The sequence below is a fragment of the Suricata suricatta genome, chromosome 12 (assembly GCF_006229205.1).
Source record: "Suricata suricatta isolate VVHF042 chromosome 12, meerkat_22Aug2017_6uvM2_HiC, whole genome shotgun sequence".
Classification (NCBI taxonomy): domain Eukaryota; kingdom Metazoa; phylum Chordata; class Mammalia; order Carnivora; family Herpestidae; genus Suricata; species Suricata suricatta.
Window position 1 is genome coordinate 67,618,719 of NC_043711.1, and position 24,081 is coordinate 67,642,799.

The 24,081-nt window shown below is 38.1% G+C and overlaps 1 protein-coding gene across 1 annotated transcript in view; it reads right to left on the reverse strand.

The window, feature by feature from the left end:
• Positions 1 to 24,081, reverse strand: part of LOC115274014 (ADP-ribose glycohydrolase MACROD2-like) — a 1,308,895-nt gene that overhangs the window by 1,231,197 nt on the left and 53,617 nt on the right. Inside the window, exon 2 of the mRNA XM_029917378.1 lies at positions 19,862 to 19,978. The gene's annotated coding sequence lies outside the window, so the exon portion shown is untranslated. The remainder of the gene's footprint in view (positions 1 to 19,861; positions 19,979 to 24,081) is intronic.

Here is a 24,081-nt window from a genome sequence, read left to right on the forward strand (position 1 = left end):
AAACTACTGAAACCAGAGGGCATTCTGTGAAGAAGTTGTCTAATTTTGTGGCTCTTTATCAGCAGCTCCCTGAAGAATCTTAACTAAAATAGGTTGTGAATGTGAGTAATTTGGGAGTACTGTCTTTGGTTTTGAATGCTACAGGGTGGAAGAACATGGTTAGGTTGATATAGGAGTAGGAGTTCACTGCAGAACACTCACAGATGGCTATATATGTATGATCCAGACACACCATGAGTTATATCCAAGGAGACAACCAGTATGATATACTGAATGAAATCTGCTTTAATATCTGTTGACTCAGAGGAGGACTGTCCAATTCTCCCTATAAATGCCATGTGGAGCACTCCAGATGAAGTGGTTTATGTATTTCATATACAAGCCATATGGGCTTGGCTTTATGACAGTTGGGATATCCATCCACAGAATATGCTCATTGCCCAGGTCATGGTGAATTCTGCAGTTAAAGGGAGTTCTTTTGCACTGACATCCACTGTAACCTTACTGCCTTATCAAATATGCTGTCTCAGCTTCCCTTCATGAGTCTTACAGATGCTAATAAAAATGCTAGATCAATCAACAAGAGAACACACATAGACAGAGGGAAGAGTCAAGGGACTTCTCTTAGCATGGTAGAAATTTTGTAAATGGTTAAGAAATGGGGTGAATATAGATTCAAGAGTGGAATCCCAGCAGGGTGGAAATTTTTAGATAGTAATTAAGAAAAGGGGTGACATTGATGAGACTGAAACAAAGACCTTAATAAAGCACTATTAAAGGATAGGTAGACCAAAGGGGCTCCCTGATGGCCCTCCAACATTATAAGACCCCAACTGACTCTACATATTCTATTTTGGAGGAATTTTAAAAGCCAGAGGGCAAAGATAGCAATGGGAATCAGACCTGGAATGGCATGGGGTAATAGCAACCAGATTTGTCAAGATAAGATTGACAAAAGGTAAGGTTCCCCATCTCAACCCTTTACTGGGGACCCAAAGCCTCACATATATGAGTAGGTAAAATGATCAGAGGGTGAAAAGAAGTTACTGAGATTCCTATATAGGAAAGCCACAAGGAGTATGGTACCAAAACCCACTGGTAAAGCCTGGAAATGAACTACAATCAGATTTAGAAAATGTAAAAAAAAAAAAAAGTAAAGGATAGGATTATGAAAGTTAGACTATTTAAACAGCCTTTATGTGAAGAGGTTGTGTCTTGACCTGACCTGAATGTTTAATGGGATTGGATATGATGTCTGCCTAAGGAATACTCCTCATACCTAGCATTGTAAAACTGAACCTGTTAATGAAGTCCTAATGAAGGCTACAATTAGAAAGCTAAGGTTGGTTGGGATTATGGTGAGAATGTAGAGAAGAACCAGTATGTTTGAACAGGCCTCATATGAAGTGGTTGTGCATCTATTACCTGAATATATTACAGGGATAGACACTGTATCTGTCTAGGAAATGTTTTCTCCAACCTGGTATTATGAAAGAGAAGGTATATAAACATGTTCTTCAAGCAGTATTAATCAGACCTACTAAATGGAATGGATAAGATTGCCCAGGCCCACACAATATAGAGTAGAACTTAGAGTGCTGATAAAGACAAATTTTCTATAAAATATCCAATGTGGAGTATGGAATGGAGCTAATGGCAAAAGCTAGTGAATCCCTTCCAGGGATAGCTGTGGGACTTTGGACTGCAGAATTTCCCTTAGAGGGAAAACTACTTGCTTGCTATTAGACATTAATTGAAATTACCTCTATGAGTGAAGGACACAAAATAATCTTGAAGCCTGAAATACACATAATGTGTTGGATAATGTTAGAGAAATACTCTAATGGGGAGGGAAGTGCCCAGAAGAGTTCCCTAATAAAACAGAAAGGGTTTTTTTTTGGGATCGTGCTACAGGAGGAATGCAAGGGGAAGATATTCATGAGCTAGGAGCCTCCTTTCCCCTAGGATTAATTTCATATTTGTATGAGGAGCTTCCAGATTCCATCATCACTTGAGCAGTGCCAAATAAACAGTCTTTACCCAACCAACAAAGAGTTGCTTAATTTGTGGGCAGCAGTTCCAAGGTGAATGGACAATATTCTGTTTGGAAGGCAACCACTCTGATAGAAGAAGGTAAAAACAAATCAGTTTGCTGAGCTTAATCACATACTGCTTTATGATAAAAAGCCCCTGTGTTTCTGTTTTTATCAACTAATGCACAATAGCCAATGGCCTGGCCATATGGTCAGGCAGGAGGGCAATGGAAAACTTGGCCTACTAAAGAGATGCCCATATGGGGTACTGCCTTGTAGTAATCACTACAGAAATTTGAAGGATGCATTAATACAGGACACATCACTGCCCATCTGAGGAAGCCCCTCCAGGTTCAGAGGGTGACTGAAATCAACAAACAGATATCCCTGTATACTCACTTAAAGTGTCCACTTGGCTCCATAAAATTAGTGACTATAGAGGCACCTGCAGCAATGCAGAGATGGGATGAATTTAGACATATTGCTTCACTCTCTGAGGCACAAAATGCCAATAATAACTATTCTATCTGTCAACAAAAGAGACAGACACTGCAGGCTATATGGTAGATTTCCTGTGGGACAGTACTGAACAGAGCTGGCAAGTGAGATGGATTCAGGTAGCCCTTGGGGGCTACAAATGGTCTTAAGAGAAGTATGCACTAACTCGAGACTGGGTTTTGCTTAGCCAGTGGTAGATGCAACACTCAGAGTACTATAAAAGAACTGGAACAGTAGACAATACACCAATTCAGACCACTGAGTCACATTTCTTCAGACCAACAATCACGCTTTACAGACTATAATATCCAACAATGAGAAGATAAATAACTTCCCTAGAGTAATAGTTTTAGTAGATAATGGGAATGGGCAATTGAAACATTGGTTATTTGGGGCACCTGGGTGGCTCAGTCGGTTAAGCATCTGACTTTGGCTCAGGTCATGATCTCGTGGTTTGTGAGTTCAAGCCCTGTGTTGGGCTCTGTGCTGACAGCTAGCTCAAAACCTGGAGTCTGACTTCAGATTCAGTGTCTCCCTCTCTCTCTGACCTTGCTTGCATGGTCTCTCTCTGTCTCTCAAAAATAAATTAAAAAAAGAAACAATTGATTATCTAAAATAGGGAGATTCAAAGGCATGAAGGGCTGGCTAAAATGTCTTCACAAGTACATGCTTATATTCAATATGAGTGATGCCAAAAGAGTGGCTTCACCAGATATTCTTCCATTCTGCAAGTGGATTGTGGGAAAAGTAGGTGGAGGAGAAGGTCTATGACTGTAATTCTTGCCAAAGCATGGAAGATGCTAGTATGACATTTTTTCTCCTTCCTCCACATCATTTCAACGGTCTTTCTTTTTTTTCCTTTTTTCCCCCTCCCCTACTTGTGGTGTCAGGACCACAACAACAGTTAAAATACTAGAACCAGATATGTTTTCTCAGCAGGAAACTATAACTATATGTTAAAGCCCTTTATGTCAGAAGTCCTGAAGTCCTGATGGGGAGGCTTGTGTCTTCACTCCATCTGGCAAAATTGGGGTTAACAGAGAATGCTGCTACACTGTCTACTGGTCAGATAATTTCCTTCCTTGTTATAAAAGGAAATTCTATTTATGCCAAATTAATATTCTCTAAGTACTAACTCTCATGCTATTTTCTTCTCTACCCCAAGCAACAATTAGCTCTGAGGGTCCATAAAGCAGAAGATGGCCCCAATCAGTCTGACACAAAATAATAGATTTCTCCTGTTGCTGCAAGTCCCTTGCATCCTATTTGTGAAGAACAAGTTGTAAAGCTTTATTATTTCTCATAAAGCAAGAATAGTTTGAACACAGAGAAGACACACCTTAATATTTCCCCTCTTAACACATTTACATGTAAGTTGTAAGCACTGGGGCTTGTGATCCCAATCAGAAAGTCAGTCTAACATATTTCAAACCCATAAAATTATCACTTTATTTTAATGAAGTTTAACAGTAAGTTTAACTTGGAAATCATCTTTAAATACAGACTGTAAATCAATGGGAAAGGACCTCACTATCCATCCATTGGGTTTAGTTGGGCTAGCCAGGACATGGTTCCCAGGCCATTAATGTTCTTTAAACCTCTTCTTCTCTATTATTTTACTGTGATACACTACTTAAACTACAGAGTTTTGAAAAATAGGAAAAAAGATGTGTAACACACCTAGAACATTCTTGGTAGATATGTCAAATGTCAAATATGGTCTAGACCTTCTCATACATTGGTGCCATTTTCCTGGCTTATTCGTAACTATTAGCCAATTTGCTGGAAGAGCCAAATGAACAGAGCATGAAACTAAATGTACTCTTAGGCTCATTCTTCCTTTCTTTTAAAGTTTCCTGTGCACATATATTTGTTCATTCAGAAATGGTTCTGAATACTTTTCTAGTATCTGAAGATACAGCACTGAACAAAATCCTTGGCTTTCATGAAGATGACATTCTACTACAGGAGATAAGCATTTAACAAATAAACCAATAAATACATAAAATGATCTCAGATGATGATAAGGGCTGTGATGACAACTAAAGCAGGGAAAAAAGACAGAGAGTGATGGATAAGATGGTTAGAATGACCATCCTAGATAAGATGGTTGGAATGACCTCACTGAAAGGCAGATAACCTCTACAGCATTTACATGGAGGCGGGTGGCACTCTATAATAATGCTACACTGACATTAATTCATAACCATCAACATTTCTGGGAGGGTGGAGCTATTCTTATTTCCAGTTTGCAACACAGAGGCACAAAGAGGTTCTATAACTTGCCCATATCCAGAGCCTGAATTTGAGCCCAGAATGTTGAGGCTTCAAAGTCCACATTCTTATCCATTTTAAGAAATGTGGACATCAATGGAAAGAAAGTTCCACACAGAAAGGGTACCCATTTATATATTCTAGTCAAGCAATTCTGACTTCAGGAAGTTCTAAATTCTGTCTTCAAAATGGATGATGCCCCAAGTAGATCATTCAATCAAACAGTTTAACAAAAATTTGAGAAGCAGTTAAAAACATTAAAGAGGCAAAACAAAACAAACAAACAAAACAGAGCAAAAGTAACAAAAGAGTAGAGAGGCCATAACACCTGACAATAAGGATTCCACCAGAACTCCATCCATCTGTTTTATGTCTGGGAAATACAACAGAGTACAGCTGCTTTGACAAATATGTGTCAATCTTATTTTTTAAAGGTGGTGCTAAGGCAAATACACAGAATAAACCATAAGCAACGAACTAATTTATGTTTAATTGGTTTCCATATTGTGTAACAATGAATGTTTGACATTCTGAATTAGGAACTAGAGATTCAAAAGTTTTTCTTCCTAAAACATGTGGATATTAAATCATGAATAATTATTAAAATGAATGATTACAAATCGCCGCCTGTCTTATTCTTAAATAATGTGAAAACTAAAACTCTTTTGAATAGATTACAGGGATGAACTCTATATGTCATTAGGTAATGTATCACTGATGGGGAGTAAGAAGGGCACTAGTTGTGATGAGCACTAGGTGTTGTATGTAAGTGTTGAATTACTAAATTCTACACCTGAAACCAATATTACACTGTATGTTAACTAACTTGAATTTAAAATAAAAACCTGAGGGAGGAAAAAAAGAAACTGTCTCACTGAATATGTTAGGCAGCTGCTATATAAGATCCCAGTCAAAAAAGGCCTGTGCCCCCCATGCCAAGTTAGAATTATGATTTCCAAAATCATTTTCTATACTATTCTGAGAGAGGCTTGAGCATATGACATACCCAGGTATAGCAGTAACATTAAAACAGATATGTATTTATTTACAAGACATTAACTATACTAGATCATGTCCCTTCTGCCCATCCCAGGTACATATTTTCAGAATCCACTGATCCTGTCCACTGGTCACTGACTAGGAAAACCCCAAGGAAACAGGAGACAAGAAGGCCATTGCCATCAGATCTTCCCATTATTAGATCCTCCAAGTAAAATCTCCATGAAAAAGAAGAAAGGGCCATAGACAAAGAATATGACAATTCAAATTCTTGGCAAGGTTTTATCACTTAAATAACTGTGTGGTCTTGAGCAAGTCACTTGAATCACTTGAGCTCAGCTCGACTCTGTTCCGTAAGGGTGAAGTCCCTATCTGTTTTGTATATCATTCTTTTCTAAAAGATAAGCAAGCACCTGGCACATATCTTAGAAATCAATCAATCAGTGTTTTCTGAATGAATGAAACACGTATCACTGCCTACGGTGTGCCAGAAAGATTGTTAAATACAAAATATCCAGTTTTAACAGGATTAAAACTCTTGCCTAGTCCTTAATGGGAGAAACTGACTCACTTGCTAAAAAAGTGATTTCTACATATTTTTCCAGCTTTGTTGTAATTGTGAGACTCTTACAAAAGCTCCATTGTCCCCAAATGTATGTCCTCAAGGATAGTGATGAATAAAAAGTTACTATTATACCATGATGAACAATAAATAAAAACATCTCACATATAGGCTTTGAAATATTGATCTCATCATCATCTGAATGGAGTGGTAAAAGAAAAATGAAAACAAGAGGGGGAAAAATGCCATGTGATGGTTAATCTCAAAATAGGTATAAACAATAGGATGTTGCCTGGAGTGTAATATTGTGTTTAAGGTAAGAGGTTTGGTGCCCATGACAACCAGTTAATTTGGTATATGGAGAAACTCTGCTTTGGAAACAACAAAAAAATGTAAGGAAATGTTTGAAATATTAACCCTTCTATAATGTGTAGTTCTCTAAACTTCATCTGCTTCTGAGTGCATAGCTCATGAATCTATGCAGTACTCTACATACAGACCCCTGGCCATTTTTTTATGGATGTACTTTGATGTGGTGTTTCTCAATCTCTCATTATTCTTGAAATCCACTCAACTATTCAGCACTGGATATTATTAGGAGGACAATAATCAAAATAACCTTTATTTTTTACTTAAACTTGTTTTTAATGTTTATTTATTTTGAGAGGGAGAGAGCATGAGTGGGGGAAGGGGCAGAGAGAGAAGACAGAGGATCTGAAGAGGGCTCCACACTGGCAGCAGAGAGCCTAAGGCAGAGCTAGAACTCACGAACCATGAGATCACGACCTGAGTGAAAGTCAGACGCTCAACTGGGTGAGCCACCCAGGAGCCCCTAACTTTCTTAGTTTTAAAACAATAGGTAAGATATGTCCTAGATGAGTGGAGGAGCAGGGCCCAGTCCCGCTAGCCTGCCCAGCATAGCAGTTACCTTTCCTCTACCTACCCTCTGGGAGATCCCCTCAGACTCCCTACCCCAGTTCCTTCAAGCCACCCACAAATGGAAGCTCTCCCAGAATGTTTTCCAAACAGCTCCACAGATCGAAAAAAAATCCTTGAATTCCATTCTCAAAAAAACATGATAATGAAGAAGAAAACCTGTGCTCAGCATAATGAGAATATACTTCTAATGGGATCTATGAAAAATGACATATGCATGTGTGTGCATCTGACATACCCAAGTACAGCAGTCATGTTAAAACAGGAACAAAATCCTATGGCCACATAAGGAGAGACAAGTTTTCATCATGTGCTGTGATGTGAGTATCTGTAAATGGAAGGGAATGATAAGATAGCCCTTTGTATTTAGCAGACTTTCAAATAGGTACCTGCACTCTAAATACAATATAGAAAAAATTTGAAAAAAAAATTGCAAATATACAGTTAAGGTTGTGTTTGATGATCTCACTAAGCAGAATAAACATAGAGGAGGAATAAATCTTTCCTCAAAATGTCACAGGTAGGAAAAGGAAAGCTTCAAAGACCTTAGGAAATTATAGGGACTTCATAAATAGTGTGTGATTAGAAATGACGCAAACTCTCGGTGGTTCTGACAAATGAACGGGCTAATAGGAAACACACCACACAGTACTGCAAACAGATATAGAAGGACACTGTCATAAATGTAAATAGGAAGATACCTATGCCTCACTTAGCTCACAGCTTCCACACAGGATGAAAACAGAGATTCCTAACAATCAAGAGCATGTGAGTAGCAAGTCCAAAGACTAAAGACACTTAGGGAATATCAGGTAAATATCAATACCCAGCTGTGTGTTGTGTGTTGTGGTTTGTGTTGTTTTTCTCCCAATTCTTTTTGAAAACAAAAAAGTTATTTATTTATTTATTTATTTAGTTAGTTAGTTAGTTATTGGGGGGAGAGAGAGACACACACACACATACACACACACACACACACACCCCACACAAGCAGGGCAGGGGCAGAGACAGACACACAGAATGTGAAACAGGTTCCAGGCCCTGAGCTGTGAGTGCAGAGCCCAATGCGGGGCTGGAACCCACGAACTATGAGATCATGACCTGAGCCGAAGTCAGATGCTAAATTGACTGAACCACCCAGGCACCTTTCTTCCAATGCTTCTTTACTAAGCTGAATATGGGTTCTCTTTGCCCCTAATCTATAAATAAATAAATAAATAAATAAATAAATAAATAACTTTATTATAATTAAATACAAGTATTTTACATAAAAATGACAAGTTTCTATTTATTACTGTTTTTTTCCAGTCTAGTACACTGAATATGGTCACATTTCTTGATTTTAAGATCACTGATTGTTGCATTACCCTAAATTCCATTTTGCTTTCACTTTGCATGTCACATCACCTGTGCCTCAGCCTGGCAAGTCATGTGCCAAGAAAATGTGATAGACACCAACCATTCTGTGAGTGGGCTCATTACCTTGTTAAATAAAGGTCACAGTCAGAGTTGCTGTATTAGTTACCTACTGCTATGTAAAAAATGCCCCAAAGTTCAACAGTTGTTATTTCACAGTTTTTTAAGGGCAGGAATTTGAAAGTGAGTTAACTGGGAGGGTTCAGCTCTTTGTCTTTCATGATATTGCAGTCAAGCTTCCAGCCAGGGCTGAGAAGAATGGAAAGCTCACTGAGTCTGCAGGATAGGCTCCCAAGCTCACTTTTTTGACTGTTGGCATATCTCAGAAGATCCGATCCCCTTCCATGTTTCCTCCCATTGTTACAGGCAGAACTCAATCTTGCCTTATGAGTGTCTTCAGAGACTGTGTGACCTCTCTCAACATGGTAGGTTTTCCTCTTCTTAGAGCTGCTTTGTAACATGAAAGCTGACTTCACCCAGTGAGAGTATGCAGTGGATTGAATGATGTCTCCAAAATGATATGTCCATGTCCTAAGCCCCAAAATATGAATGTGAACCTATCTGGAAAAAAGGTCTTTGTGGATATAATTGAGGTAAGAATCTCATGACCTTGAGACCATTCTGGAATAGGGTAGGCCTAGGGCAAGTACCCTTATGGGAGAAGGAAAAAACCCCACAGAGATTCACAGGGTAGATGGCCATGTAAAAACGGAGGCAAAGACTAGGTTTCCCCCTAGAGTCTTCAGAAGGAGTAGAGTGCTGCCAACACCTGGATTTAAGAACTATGAGAGAGTAAGGGCTGTTTTAAGCCATCACACTTGTGGTATTTTGTTATGGTAGCCCTAGGACACTAATAGAGTGATTTGAGAGAGAGAGAGAGAGAGAGAGAGAAATAAAGATGGAATCCATAGTCTTTTCATAACCTAATCTCAATAATTCCCATTATTTTGACATATTCTATTCACTAGACAGAGTCATTAAATTCAAGCCACATACAAGGGGAGGGGAATTAAACTCTACCTCTCCAGGGGAGAAATACCAAGAACCTGTAAAACCAATAAAGTTGTCATCTGAAGTTTCTAAAAATGACTTCTGAAGACTTCATTTTCCTCTGAAAACAAAATACTGGAAGGAAGCAGGAGCAAATGTGTGATTCTTAAGGATGGTGTATGATTTTTTTTTCCTTAATTCTTGTCTGTAACTTCCATATTTCTTCAAACACCAGTGACTGTTGCATATGTTTGGGTGGACTATTGTCATAAACTTTACTAGTAGACCTCATGATGTCACAATTAATAAACTGCATCTAAATGACTATTAATAAACTGCATATAAAATAAGAAATCACTATTCCAAAAGCATGTTCACATACATCATCTCACTTAATAGTTGATTAAATTCTCACAACACTTCTAGAGGAGAGTAAGTATTATCTAAGAGACTAGGAGACATATATGCTTTAGCAGACAGAGCCCTATACTGTGAGTCAGGATACCCAGACTCTAGTCTTGGCTCTGTCCCTTATCACAGGATTAAATTAATAATCTTTCTGGGTCTTCTTAACTATAAAATTAGGAGGTGAGATTAGATGATCTTCAAAATTCCTGTCAACTCCAGCAGCATCAACAGTATTACCTTTATTACCTCAACAACCTAGACTATATTAAAATAATACACTTGTCAGAACTGAAATATAGTATCTATACCAAGGAAGAACAGTTGAAAAAGTTATAGACTATCTTATTTTAGACATCAGGCAGGGTGAAATCTTTAATTTTTTTTCATTTTAAAGAGAGGGGAAGAGAGAGAGATTAGGGAAGGGACATAAAAAGAGGGAGAGAGAGAGAATCTTAAGCAAGCTCCATGCTCAGGGAAGAGCCCAACACAGGGTGCTATCCCAGAACCCTGAAATCATGACCTTAGCCAAAATCAAGACTCAGACACTCAACCCACTGAGCCACACAGGTACCCAATGTGAATTTTTTTTAACCCTATAGTAAACTACTTTCACTGTACCTGCAATGAATTTCTCCTAGATAGCATATGGCACTTAGCTCCAATACCATCTCCTCAAGGTAGTGTTCCCTGACCATAATGGGAAAAGCAACCCCTTCCCCTGACCCTCCATTATATTGACACTCTTTATTTTCCTCATATCCCTTATCATAATCTGAAGTTGAATGTGTGAATGCTCTTATGTGAATGTGTTTATTATTTGCCTCTCTGTGCTAAGAACCTAAGACTCAAAAGTGCTCAAATGTTAGCTGTCTTTTTCTCTACAGTTTTTTTTTTTTTTTACATTCCAGAAGAGCACTCTAGCTCAGAGTAGGCACTGAGTAAACTTACTTACCCTACTGGTAAGAAAATGAGGTGTGCTAAGTATTTTACAAGTAATTATAGAACCATATATCAATATGATGCCTCACCCCATTAAAAAGAGGTTCTGCTATACAATCTCACTTAAGGTAGAAATTACTACCCCCCAGATAATTATAGATGAGCAAACTCAGGCTCAGAGTTTAAGGGACTTTACCAAATAATTAGAATATCCTAGATTCAAGACCTTTCTTCAGATTTTCTACCTTGATGTTTACTTTTCTTGACCCAGAATCACTCTTTACTTCTAGTGAAGAACTTGGTTTCATCAATATTTTCAACTGGAAACACCTCTAATCAAACCATCATGTAGTCTAATATTTAATACTTGGGATTGATAAGAAATTGCAAGGATAATTACCAAATTTAAAAATGTATGTGTTGCCCACTTTTTAATGAAATCATACATGTTAGTAATAGCTCAAGGAACATCACAAGTAATTACAAGGAACATCACAAGTAATTCCTGCACATTAACTACTGTGGCTCTGAGATTAACCTTTCCTGTTTGCTTGTGCCTGACCTCAAAGCATCCCAAATTACTCAGAGCAATTCTGATGGCTTTAATTTATAAGAACACCTTCAAATATTCATCTTCTAAATCCTGAAAATGATTATCCCTGCACAACGGTGGCTCTCGTTTTAATCTTAGCTGATAACTCTGATTAAACATATCCAAAGGCTGATTACCCCCACTGCAGTTAATGCTCATGTCACAGCTAACTACTTATTTCACAGCAGGGATTGCCTTCGAGAGCCCATTTACATTATTACCCAGAATTGATTTATGCTGTTATTTCCTATTGATCACATAGGAAATAGAAGGTATAGACAGTGTCCTCTGAAGGCCTGCTAATATGTCAAATAATGAAAGCCAAGCACAGGTGTTTATTCTACACTTGGACAGTAATACAATAAATGTAGTTATTTTGAAAAGACACTATTTACTATTAGAGGTTTTCAGTTATTTCATCACAAAGCCACTTGGAGGCAGAATCTATGATCTAAGTTATTACAATGGGCAACAACAAAAAAGAAAAAAATGGAAAAAGGAAACTGAAAGAAGTATTCTAAGTGGAGGTTATCCATGTACCATGTGGACAAGTTGAGCAGTTTGGCCCCCCGTGCTTTCTTGCACTGCTAGAGTCTTTGAGCAAGGTGCATGTCTTGTGGTAGGATAACACAGATGCTGCAATGGTGGCAGCACTGGCTCTGCAAATTTCTGGAATCATGTAATCCTATCTTGAGTGTCTTCTTGGTTGGTTTCCTGCAGTGGCAGCTAGGACTATCACAAAGACAATGCTTTCATTAATTCCTCCAATGAAAATGTATCAAAAGCCATGAACTAGGCTCTGGATACTATGTTAGATACTAAGCATGCCAGTGGTGAATGAGACTGATATGACTGCTTTCTCTTTAAACTATGAATTCTGTTTGAGAAGGCAGGCAATAAACCAGTAAATACTAACTGGGAACATGTCTGAGTTCTCTTCAAAGACAGTCCTAATCTGCAACCCAAAAGGATGCCTGTGTGATGTAGTGAAAACGGTCTAGGGTAAGGAATCAAAAGACAACAGTTCTTAGGCACCTGGATGGCTCAGTTGGATAAGCATCTGACTCTTGATTTGGGCTCAGGTCATGAGCTCATGGTTTGTGTTGGGGCTCAGGACTGACAGTGTGGAGTCTGCTTGGGATTCTCTCTCCCTCTCTCTCTGCCGCTCCCATGCACACATGCAGGAATAACTTTCTTTCTCTCAATACATAAATATACATTTAAAAAAAAAAGGCAAATGCTCTGCTCAGGATTCCACCACTGTCTAGGTCAATGATCCTCACTTTGCATCAAAGTCACCAGGAGAGCTTGTTAGACCACAAAGTTTGATTCAGTAAGTCGGAGGTGGGGCAAAATAGTTTGCATCTCTAACAAATCTCCAGGTGTTGCTACTGTTTCAGGGAGAGCATTTTGAGAACCACTACTCTGGATTTTACAATCTTTCTGCCCTTTTCACTTCCACATTCATCATAAGGATCACTAAGGAGATAAATGTATAAAACTGCTTAATATAAATGAAAGGGTGGTAATTATGAAGAAATAGATTCAAACAGTAAATAAATTCCTAAAGCACTTCAGGAAAGTAAGCCAATCAGAGTTAGTTTTAGGAGGAACAACCTCACGTCTCTCTTCAGGAAGAAAGATGGTTTTATGTTCTTCAAAAGCCATTTTTCTCTTTATGTAATATAAGTCATTTAATTATGGAAAGGGCTCATGAGGGCCCTCAGATCTCCATCAAAGCCTGGCAGAGTCATATTCTTGACAGCATGCCCACTCCACTGCCTCCACAATCAGACACCTGCTGATAGAGCCCATGATGGCTGAAATCAGGTCATGCATTGCAGAGGACTAACTCAGATCATCTTATGAGTTACCTACACTAAAAGCGGAATTTAATCAGGACTATGGACTCCCTTTCAGCATATTAGCTAACACCACTAGAGGAAGCAAGGGATAAAGATTTATTGCCAAATACTTTGGTGGTTTGAATTAACTCTCCCTTCAGAGATTTGACTTATTCACGTTCCAGTTCTGGCCATACTGAGAAAAATGACCATTTTTTTCACGGTGTTTTTTTTTTTTCAAGGTGGCCTTATAATTTGAAAGATTTAAAAAGCTTCAGATCATCCTCCCAAGGTGATGTTCTTTTGAGGCAACAGAAGCAAGAGCTGTCCTGAGAAATAGACGGCAGGTATTTTGCTACCACTTTTGCCAATAGAGCTCTAAATCACATACACTCAATAAAATTCAATAAATATTTAACTTCACTGAATCCCACCTTCCTCCGTTATAAAAAATAGAGATTGCCAAAGATCAGGAATTGGCAAATGCTCTATTTTTTATATTTTTTGAATGTTTATTTAGCTTTAAGAGAGAGAGAGAGTGCGCGCGTGAGAAAGACAGAGTATGAGTGGGGGAGGGGCAGAAAGAGAGGGAGACACAGAATCTGAAGCAGGCCCCAGGTTATAAGCTGTCAGCACAGAGACCAATGCAGGGCTCAAACTCACAAACCATGAGATCATGACCTAAGCTTAAGCCACCGGGCCACCCAGGGACCCCAGGAAGTGGCAAACACTTTCTCTAGTGAGCCTAGTAGTAAATGGTCCATGCTTTTTGGACATACAGTTCTTATTGCAGCTACTCGATGCTGTCACATGAAAGCAACTATCGACAATAAGTAAACATATGCTGTATTCTAATAACATTTTATTTACAAAAATAGGCAACAGGTCTTGGCAAAGACCTGCCATAGACTATCACCATATTCAGGTGATACTTGAATTATCTGCCATGCCCCTAAACATGGATATAGTTTGTTACTGGGAGCAACAAATTTAACCACTCTGTACCTGAATTTCTCTGTGTTGAAAGAAAATACCATTACTTGTCGTGTCACTTCCTCAGAGAAATTTCAAAAGGACTGCTGAGCTAATGTTTCAAAGTATTATGATTTCTTGAAGGACATAGGAGAAGTATTAATTATTATCAACAGTATCATTTAAGATACTATCATCTGATTATTTTTACACCTGGGAATAGAATGAGGATTCAGATTCATATCATTCTATGGTATCCAAACATACTATACTATGGTCTCTCACCCTGGAGTCTCCTTTCAAATGATTAATAAAAACCTGTGAGTTGGAAGCTAATATCACCCTTTGATATCTTCTAAAGATTAAATGGAAAGAATAAAAGAAACAGATTCCTTCATTTTATATACACAGATTTCAATATTTTTTCATCTATCCATTTATTATTCATGATTATTCAGTCTTAAAGCCTAAAAATTAAGCATTCTTAAGGAATAGAATAGACATACGAGGTAGACTGAAAATCATTAAATAAAGCTGATGTGGTTCATTTGTTCACCTTTAGGAGAAGCTCCATTGAAAGTGAAATTCTTAGACAAGAGACTTTGGAATAGATGTACATTAAAATATGATTTTAAAAAACACAATGGATAATTGACACTGATTTCATCATTTCTCAGGAATATTAACATAAATTTTCTTTTACATCTTACCCATCACCAATTATCAACTAAGCTGCCACATTTAATAAGCAATTCATTTAGTAGATGTTTCTCTAGTGTCCATTATATTCAGGGGCTGATAGAAAGGTGGAAAGCTTGCATATATAACAATAAAAAGTAGTGGAAAATGCCCTCAGTGTGTTAACAAGCAGTATTCAAGAGTTCAGGAGTTTGAAGGAAAAAGAAGGTGCTTCTACCTGAGTTGATAAGGAAAGACTTGTCTCATGTCAGAAATGATATTTGAGCTGTCTGGAAGACAGAAAAGGAGCAAAGAAAGAGCTTTCTAGATGGCCCCAGATACAGATTCCATGCACAGGCAGACCACTGTCAGCAAATCAGATCGTGTAAAAGGTTGTAAGTAGTTCAAGATATGGCAGTAAATCATGGAAGTCCAAAGGTAATCAGCATAACAAGTCTGGGTTTAAAGAAAGACCCATCCAAGGATTCTGAGAGGAATGGAATTATGTTTTACTCCTTTGTGTAACGATGTTATGTGTCAAACATTTTTCTAACCTGTATGGACACAGCAATAAGTGAAAAAGATGCAGAAAAAAAATCTCTACTCTCATATTCGTAGAGGGAGACAGACAATAAACAAAATCAATAAGTAAATGATAACATGTATTTGAAGGTTAAATACTAGAGACAAGCAATTATAAACAAGTTAGTTAGGGTGATATTGGAGGTTACATTTAAGCAATGATTTGCAGTAGGTTGGGGAGCAAGCTATGTAGGTATGTAGAATAGAATTCCAGGCAAGAGGAATGCTAATGCAGATGCATTACAGATCAGCAAAGCAAACTGTGTGAGCAAGGACGGGGATAGAAAAAGGTGATGTTAAAGATGTAAGAGGGCTCACATACCTAGAGTCTTATGTACAATTACAAGGACTCTGGATTTAGGAATATTAATCTACCATCACTGGGCAGAAGGCATTCCAGGAGGGAAAGAATTAGTAGAAACCACATTTGCAGAGCTATTTTCCAGGTGAAAAGTTCTGAAACAATGTATGCATTTGATCACTCATTCATTCACATTAATTCAGCACATATTCAAGAAACACTGTGATAGATTTTGACACTAGAACTGTGGCTCTGATAAACTTTACCCACATAAAGTTGACACTCTGGTAGACTGATGATACCAGGAATAGAAAGATTCCACATGTTGACAAGCTTCTAAAATACTATAACAATCAAAATTTTATTATGAATCTAATATTGTAAAAGAGAACATCCCAAAAGGTCCAGTTATGTAGTCAGTTGACTTCTTATGTCATTTTTTTTAGCAATCACCTTTAATAAAATATTTGCCAATATTCTTTCCACTGTTAAGATTACTTTTGAAAAGAATTATTAGATATTCTACATCAAAAGAAATCAAAACATTCAAACAATGAAGGATAAACTAAATCTCTGAGGCTTATCTTTGCACAAATTATGATGAGTCACAGTATATAGACCACAAATATGATTAATGCAAGTACAAGCATTCATGAATAAATTAATTTAGCAAGCATAAGGGAAGCAAAGACCAGTCCAAATTTACCAAGTTTGCCTGTAACCTAGACAATAGCATTTTCCAAAGAATTGCTGATGCATGAAGATATTATCATTGGTGGCTGGATGACTGGCTTTAGTACCCCCATAATGATAAACCTGCTGTCACAGAGGACAGATAGGAACCAGTTCCTGCTGTCAAATTGTCATGGAATTATTAAATATGGAGGGGGAAAATGACCCAAACTGTATGTAATGAGCTCTCTTTTAATTCTCTCTCTACAAAAGCACATCTGTGGATTGTTAATGATTCTGAAATGGATGAACCAAACTGATGAGAAAAGAAAAACATCTTTCAGAGATAGGAAAAGGGAAAATGAATACACACACAATGTTTATAAAATATAATTTAAAATATAAAGGCTCGTGAGAGTACTATGGAAAACTATAATGTGGCCTACAGATGTAAGCTATTATTACTCATTTCCTTATTGCTTTATTGCTCTCCTTGCTTTTATGTTTTAAATATAGATCATTATTAATCTCTTAAAACACAGAGTAAAACCAAGACATATTCATGAGTAGTCCATGTGAGTAACTTTCATGAGGCGGCACTGCCATGCCAGTCGGGGACTTTCTATACTGCTGAATGACTTTTCTACTAGATGGGTCCTGTGGGCTGCACACAGTGACTTGAATGTGTATCAGACTCCCAGTATCTCAGTTCACACAGATTCTGTACCAAGCCCTGTGAACTGGCTTTCATTAACTAGAGTTATTGTGCCACAAAGACTCAGTTGGCCTAGGATGCCTAGGGAAGCCACACCTGAGCTCAGTCATCAAATTCCTCAAGCACAGGTATTGGTGGTATTGATCTTTACACCTCAGTGGTATTGTGTCCGGCCTGCCAAGTTTTCTGTCTGCCTCAGGCAAGGATTATCACTCCGTTGAGTGAGCCAGTAAACAAGATTTGAATCTGGAGGCTGGAGAGTGCCATTTCCTGGTCAAAATAATTTTGGCGACTGTCTTGCTGAGCTAGACTCTTGCTGAACTAGACGTGAGTGGCCAAGGCACACAAAAGATCAAAACCGTATTCAGTGTTAGTTCTCCATCCCCCCAAGATTGCTGAGGCAAAGTCGGGGCGCTTCTTTGATATGCATTTGACTTTGTAGCCTGCCTAGGTCAGCTTGCCTTGTCTTCCCCCCCGAAGACTATATAAAGAACAGTTCTTTGAATAAACGCTCTCTTTCGCCTGATCGGAGAACCGTTGAGTTCTGTCTTTACTCTTTGCGTCTCCCTCTCCTGCCCCCTTTTTCTCTCCCTCCCTCAGGAGAAGGACCCGCGACGATTCTCCGCCCTGCCAGTAGGGGCAGACGAAACAGGTACCGCCGATCGCAGGGGAGAGCACCCCGGCCAGCGGGTTAGGACAATCGGCGCCTCAACGCGGGGCTCAGTAAAGTAACGCGACCCTGAGCGCGGTTACGACTGTATTGCACAAGTCTTCAACAACCCTGAACTAAGCTGAATGACTTACAGGGATGTAAAACTGGAGAAAGCACATTACACAAAATTATCATGGTATCAATCCATACAATTAAAGCCACCATTTTATTTGGTCATATTTAGTGATAGCGAGGTTATCTGTCTTCAGAAATCTCAGAGTTATAAAGAATTTCTTATTTGTGCTTTAATACATAGGAAACAAAGTAGTAGAGTAATAGGAGACCAGGCCTTATTCCTTAGCTTAAGGATAGACACAAGTCTGAAAATCATCAGTATCCTGTTTGTTCTCAAGGTGGTATCAGCTTTATCACAAAGGTAGTATGGTGTTAAAAAAATGACCAATATTTGTAAACACACAGACATAATGCTGGAAAGGGAAATCATCTTTAATACTCAGATTTTCTGACTCAGAGGGATAATTGTTTAAAACACCACTATACCCAGAAAACTTTATTTGACATAAATATACATTCCAAGTGGGAGTGAGGGGCCACTTTCACACAAGGTAAAAACACTAAGAAACAAAGAAAAGTGAGAAGTCATTGAAGGAAAATTAAACAGTATACAGTTGCTATCTCCTTTCACTAGCACCCACTGTGAGAAATATAGAATGTAGTATAATGTTTATGAAGAAAAATATCATTTAATATATTACATTTATTACAAAGCCCTAGATTTAAACATGCTTCAAAGTAATCTTTCAAATATAACACACTGTCTCCACTCACACATATGCCTAGGGAATTCATTCTTATACAACCTGTCTATACAGAGCCCAACAAGCATCCTACAGACTGTGTTATGATATTTTAGTCACGTTTTCTCTACTGCAAAACAACAACAACAACAAAAGCCACACTTCGCTTTTACATAAAATGTATTTGCAGACCCAGGCAGTATCATAAGAAGTAGATGAACAGAATAAACAATTAATTGGTGTCCCAATTTCCAGATCAATGAACACCTTAATGACACAATGAAACCCTGTACCTCTACCCTCCAAGCCCTGAAGATTATGTGATTAAAATATCTGTGCCTTTAACCAGCTTCTCCCTTCGTATTTTTATTCTACACCACCTCACTCAGCTGGCTAAAAGACTAGGCAACAAGGTCAATCAAATGCAATACGTCTCTCTATTCAAATATAATGGAAATTTTGACCATTCCACATTCAAAGAGCAAATACATTCTCACACTGACAACCACGTTCCATCGGCTTTTCCTGAAAGCAAAGTGTGACAGCTGCCGTGGCTGTAATTGCCAGTCAGCCTTTACATGGCAGCTGAAAACACAATACATCACTTTGATCTCCTTTGCTCTAAACACATCCACAATCAAGAAACCTGAACAAGGAATAAGAAATTGGCATCATTTCCAGAAGCTGTCACTCCATGGCACTTAAATACTATAATGTATATTTTGCTCATGTGTTTATTTCTGTTTCTGAGACACTCTGTTGAAGATCTAAGCAACAATCACATACACTCACATCATATATGTATATTTGAGGAAATATTTGGAAAACACATTTTATTACCAAGCACAAAATCTGAATATGAGCTCATTTAATTATATATCACCACTGCCACTTCCTTTTCCAGTTAAACTCTTGAGGGATCAAACAGTGTAAGAGTGCTCATATGATTTTGAAACGGTGTTCAAAAGAGTTGTACTCACATTTTGCAGGCAGGTCATAGCCACATGTGATTTTTGCATGTCCAGTTTCACAGCCATTCAGGTTACGACATTCAGCCAATAAACAGGGGCCAGCTGCTCTGTGAATACAGCCATCCACTAGGAAAGAGAAAAAAGTTGAGTTCATTTCATCCTTTTGGAAATAAATGGAAAACCTGAGATAGGAAGAGAAAAGGAGCTCAATTTGTTCCTCCTGAAAATCACCACAGTCTTATGGAAGAAAGCCTATGATGTCCAATCCTTCAAAACTATGTTGTGTGTGTGTGTGTGTGTGTGTATTTTGTTTGTGTGGTAAGCAGAGGTAGAAGGATTATAGAAGTTGTGTACTGTGCTGGTAAGCATTAAACAACCGTTTCTTTTGGGGAGGGGGAGTCCCTGATTTACAGCATTTTCCGTTATCAATTATGTAAATATCCCCACCACATCCAATGTCTAACTATCAACTTGATGACACTGAACACAGGGTTGGGAAGAAATGCTAACAATTCTGTCTCCCAAGCTAGTAAGTGTTGTCTCTGACATATCACAGGTTATAGAAGAAAAAAAAGTCAAGAAGAAAGTAAGAACGGCATTCTGAAACATCTGTACTCCCTTCAAAACTGAGAGTAGAATTGAAGCCATCAAGAAAAGAACCGGACCTCTGAGCTCCCCCTCTCCCAACAACCTGACACAAAAGCAGCCGCAGGGTATCTGACAGGGCACTAGATGATGGGCGAGGGCAGTTTAGATCTTAGTAAACATCCATAAAGTCACTCTCACACACCTGACAGGCTCTAAGCCAAGAACCTTGGCTGCTGCTGCCCTGGCTTCACTAAACGATCAGCTTCCTGCCTTTATTTATTTTTTTTTATTTAAATAGTTTATTACCAAGTTGGTTTCCTTATAACACCCAGTGCTCTTCCCCACAAGTGACCCCCTCCACGACCATCACCCCCTTCCCCTTCCCCCCCTTCCTCCTCAGCCCTCAGTTTGTTTTCAGCATTCAAAGTCTTTTATGATTTGCCTCACTCCCTCTCCCCAACTCTTTCTCCCCCCTTCCCCTTCCCATGGTCCCCTATTAGGTTTCTCCTGTTAGACCTATGAGTGCCAACATATGGTGTCTGTCCTTCTCTGCCTGACTTATTTCTCTTAGCATGACTCCCTCCAGGTCCATCCATTTTGCTGCAAATGGTCATATTTCATTCTTTCTCATTGCCATGTAGTATTCGTGTGTGTGTGTGTGTGTGTGTGTGTGTGTGTGTGTGTGTGTACATACCATATCTTCTTCACCCATTCATCAGCTGATGGACATTTAGGCTCTTTCCATGATTTGGCTATTGTTGAAAGTGCCGCTATGAACATACCAGAAAAACGAATAATCCAGCTTCCTGCCTTTACACAACCTCAAGTATCACCAGGCCTCTGGCCTCTCAGCCTCCCCCTTCATACCTGGCCTACACAATGAGACTCGCCTTTTCAAAATGCAAATCTGATGCTGCTGCAAATTAAAATGTTATATGACTGGCTGGGGGGTAAGTACACAGATGGAAGGGACAAGGATCCCATGCACATAAATTAGGAAACTGAAAACTTGGGTTCTTAGTTGTTATTGATTGGGCCCCTTGGATGGAAAGGAAATCTAAGATTGCTAAACAAAGGATAAAAAGACAGAGAAAGAGAGTCACTGTTACCTGGGATGTGACAATAAACCAGGATTTTAGGGATCAGAAGCGTCTCCCTGCCTCCCCAGTCCACACCAGCAATTGATCACTGCTTTTTATTTTGTTATTGTTATTAATATTACTACCATTTCTATTTTGAGAGGAAGCCGGATAGTGGATGAGAGGTGGTCAGTGAGGGGCATAAGACTTGTCTAATGTCCAAGTAGATTCTGCTACCATGGACTGGCATGAAGACATCACTTTCGGCTGAAGAAGACTCCTAGGGAAATAAGCTCTTCTGGGCTGGACTACATCGCCCTATGTGCAGAGTCTGAGAATGAACCTGGGCCCCAAGAACCCTCAAACAAAGTGACTCCAGATTACTGTGGGCTACAATGTCTCAGAATAACAAGGTTAAAGTGGACTCTGCCTTTATCAGTTTTATGATACTCGAATCCCAGGCTCCTTAGAAATCAGTGTCAATAATGGTACTACCTCATGTGGTTGTGCATAGAATTTAAATAATACAGTGCATGAGAGGCACCAGCATAGTGTTTAATACAGTTATGTGCCCCATTAGTAGTTCTTTTAATTATTTAATTACCTAATTAATTACAAATTAATATTTTAATTATCTTAGACCCATGTAGTGAAAATGTTTATAAATTTTAAAATAACTCCTTTCCTTATTTAAAAATAAGAAATATATAGAAATAAGAATATGAAAACCACATTTATTCCACCACCCAAAGATTCTTCAAAATGCTCATTCTTTCACTGTTTAGTCACACACACACTCACACATACAATTTTTATCTTACAAAAAAAGCTTGATCTATTTTCTTCGAACTCTTTCACACAGTATTTTTACCTTTAAAATATTTATTCTATGGAACAATTAACACAAGTGCAAAAGATTTAAGTAAATGTGTTAAAGTTGTTTATAATAGTGAAAACTTGGAATTACTCAGAGAGCTAGTTAGATAAATCAAAGTCCATCAATGTGATAGACTATTATATGGCTATTAAAAAGAATGGGCCAACTCCCTATATAAATAGTCCTAAACCAGGAAAGATTTTTAAGTGAAATGTCAGATTTAGAAGAGTATGTAAGTAGTACAGCCACATGCACACTTATACACAGATACATGTACACACATACATATATGAACTTGAAAGATATACTGACATATAAAAAGTGATTATGAGATGGGAAACCAAGGGTGAGACCATTAGGAAAAAAAAATTAGGTCTTAATTTATGTTTGCATTTTTTTTAGAAGAGCTTCAAGAAATGTAGTTTATGAACATTTTTTTTCTTGGCAAAGAGATAGTTATTTAGTTTGAAATGGATAATTAAAATAAGATTTGCTCATGTACTTAATCATATGCTGTCAAATATTGTCTCCATTATTTAGATTGCAGTGTAATGCAGTTTGTAGGTATCTAATTCTCAAAATCTTCATGTTATACCAGCACTCATGACTGCATTAGGGCAATGAAAGAAAGGCTGAAAAGCTATTTAACAATAATGACTTCAGCTTACATTTCTTGAGTGCATCTATATGCCAGACACTATACTGAGGACAACCTTAGCAAGTAGATACTAATTTTATCATCTCCATTTTATAGAAGATTAGAAGAGGTTAGTAACATGCCAATGTTCACAAAATACTGGCAATGTGATTCAAAAGCTCAGTTTTGTCTGATGCAGCAACCATACCCTTACCCATTATAATTCACTGCCTGCACGGTTTGAATCCAAGTAGTCCGGTCCCTGCACGTGGCATGTTGAACCATCATATTGAATTGTTTTTCAATTCCCATCAATTCTACTTATGAGTTTTAATGGTCATACAATCAGATACACAGATTTAAAAATACAGTTTTGATGAGTTTAACAAATATGTTATTCATGTAACCATGATATCAAGAAAGATGCAAAACGGTTCTATCAACCCAGAAAGTTCTCTTGTGCCCTTTCCATCCAATTTCCTTTCTCCCCCTAGAGGGAGAACTCCTTTTCTGATTTTGATCAGAAGAGCTAAGTTTTGCCTGTTTATAACTTCAAACTTCATACAAGAGATGGGGGTTGGGGACTACCTTCTATCACTCATCTTATTTTTGAGATTCATCTGTGTTGTTGCTGCATGCAACAGTATTCCATTCCTTTTTATTGCTGAGTATTATTGCATTGTTTAAAACTCTATAATTGTGTTATTCATTCATGTATGAATAGGCATTGACATATTTAACTTTTAGCTATTGTGAATAAAACTGTACAAGTCACTTGGAAAAGTTACAAGTCCTGTGTGGCTACATGTTTTCATTTCCACTGGACAAAGAACTATGAGTAAAATTGCTGGGTTGGTATATATTTAACTTTATAAAGAACTAATATGTAGTTTTCCTAAGTGATATACAAATTTACATCTACCCCCAGCAAAGTATGAGAATTCAAATTTCGACAGTCTTTTGGTGTTGTCAGCCTTTTTAATTTTAGCAATTCTAATGAATATAAAGGGGTTTCTCACTATGATTGCAATTTGAATTTCCCTGATGA